General features: G+C 35.7%; 1 protein-coding gene and 1 non-coding gene across 2 annotated transcripts in view; one reads left to right on the top strand and one right to left on the bottom strand.

The window, feature by feature from the left end:
• Nucleotides 1-1,578: 1,578 nt before the first annotated feature.
• Nucleotides 1,579-1,650, bottom strand: Trnaq-uug. The gene has a single exon. It is a non-coding gene; the product is annotated as a tRNA-Gln (tRNA).
• Nucleotides 1,651-2,460: 810 nt separating this feature from the next.
• Nucleotides 2,461-2,500, top strand: part of LOC125029972 (nucleoside diphosphate-linked moiety X motif 17-like) — a 13,157-nt gene continuing 13,117 nt past the window's right edge. Inside the window, exon 1 of the mRNA XM_047620177.1 lies at nucleotides 2,461-2,500. This exon is cut by the window's right edge and continues 109 nt beyond it. The gene's annotated coding sequence lies outside the window, so the exon portion shown is untranslated.

The raw sequence follows: 2,500 nt of genomic DNA, 5'->3' as shown, positions 1-2,500 counted from the left end.
CAAATATGATTATATATTAGATATTCACATACACACACACACACACACACATATATATATATATATATATATATATATATACACACATATAGCTAAACATATATATATATATATATAGGTCGACTTGATATTGGTCTTTTGGGAGAGGGGGCAGGGGGGGCAAGGGTCATAATTTTTAACCTTTTTCCCTATTATATACTTTTACGATCCGGTTATAGCTTAAAATGCCTCTAGAATAACTTTTAATATTTCGTGTTACCGCCACCAGCTTGATGAACGCTGGCAAGTTTACGGGGTATGGATAGCACTAACGCCGTTACCTGGCGTCCGTCTGAAGATTGTGGGTATGATTGTGGGTATGATCTTGGGGGAAGTCTCTGCCCCTGGCTGTCCAACATGAGAATGTTGATCCGGCGATTTGGGTGGATGTGGCACAGTGTCATTTCGGGGTGTTGCTGAAATCACGCCTTCACGACACTGCTCCTGTGGATAGGGTTGTTGTCCTGGACGAGGTAAAATGGCTACGGATAGAGGAACACCGTGGGCCTCACCGATGGCAGAAACATCTCGTCCAGGATTTCCACGTAGGCATATCTCCATAAATTTGACGGGCCTGATATCCGTCAACCACCCGATACCGCTACTGTGCATCCACTCAAACTGCCCGGCGATTTCTAACAGTCTGCGTGTTGTTGCCAGCAGAACAAAAGGGATTCGTATCCCTTGCAGTAGGTATGGATTGTTTAATAATAATGATAATAATGAAAATAAAAAAACTAAGAACATGATTCACGGTAAGGGGGCGTGGAACCAATATTCGGCTACGCCCCTTTCTCAAACCCAGTTAGATATAAGGCGTGTTGCCATTGAGTATCGAATGGTTTTCATTATCTCATCATATTCATGCACTCCAATGCAAGCTTCCTATTCGTCTTTCATAAAGCACATTGATTTATAGTTTTGAATGACATTTACTTGATCATCTTCCTCCGTCGTGCATCTAGCGTGTCCACTTCTGGCTTCGTCTCTGGTGGATCCGTTGCTTCACAAAACCTGATCTTGATATTCCGGCTCTTGATAGTCCCTCAGAGTAAAGCGTAATAATGACGCTACAAATGCTCTATGATACAAGGCCTGGCCACTATTCGAACACATTATGAAGCTTCATCTGTTCCGAGCTTTAAAAACAATAAGTACCAACATTTCCGAATCAACTAGTGATCGTTTCTGTGATCTACTCCTGAGTAAAGGTACTCTTTTAGTGTGTATATATATGTATATATAAGTATGTATATATATATACATATATATATAAATATATATATACATATATATACATATATATGTATATATTTACATATATACTATTATATACACTATATATGTATATGCATATATATACATATATATACGAATATGCATGTAGAGATAGATCGTTTGATAGATAAATCACTATCTATATGTGCATGTAAAGGTCTATAGTGTATGTATGCTCATTCCATCACACAAGCAAAAGATTATTGATCGTGACTTCCCTAGCTCGCGTTAAGGAACTGCCAGCGAAGTCTCGAAGCCTCGAGGTCCCACCGAGACTCGAACTCGGATCTCTGGATTCAAAGTCCAGGGTGCTAACCATTACACCATGGGGCCATGGCCGTATTGGATTCTTTACGGAATTTTCAAACTCACCATATATATATATATATATATATATATATATATATATATATATACATATATATGTATGCATGTATGTATAAATATATATATATGGTATGTATATATATATATATATACAAATATATGTATGCATGTATGTATAAATATATATATGAATATATATATATATAAAGAGAGAGAGGGATATGTATATAATACTTATAGATATACATATATATACTTATAAATATCCATATATACATATACCTATACACGTGTACATATATATATATATGATATCACACACACACGCACACACACACACACACACACATACACACATATATATATATATATATACATGTATATACAGTATGTATGTATATATATGTATTCATTAATATATGTGTGCATCTATGCATATGCATATATGTATTTATATATTTCCATATATATGTGTGGGTGTGAATATAATATGTGTGTGTGTATGAATATAATATATGCGTGTGTGTATGAATACAATATTCGTATATAGTTAGACAGATAGATAAATAGACAGATATACTAATACACGAAAAAAACAAATGATAAAATGACAATAAACTCTCCGCCATGAATATTTCAAGGCAGGTATCGAGAAACATGAAAGAAAATAGAGCAGGCAGTAAGCACGTGTTACCATGGTACCTGCAAACTCAACAATAAACACAGCGTCGGTTTGCCTTCGTTCACATGCATCCAAGAGTCACACACGCTTGCTTTCTCTCTCTCTTTTTCTCATTCTCTCATTCTCACACGCTCTTATAAGTGTCATTTGTATGTGATTTGTTAAAGAAGGTAC

The sequence above is a fragment of the Penaeus chinensis genome, chromosome 10 (assembly GCF_019202785.1).
Source record: "Penaeus chinensis breed Huanghai No. 1 chromosome 10, ASM1920278v2, whole genome shotgun sequence".
Taxonomy (NCBI): Eukaryota; Metazoa; Arthropoda; class Malacostraca; order Decapoda; family Penaeidae; genus Penaeus; species Penaeus chinensis.
Note: the sequence above shows the minus strand (reverse complement) of the source record. Positions and strands in the feature narration are given on the sequence as shown.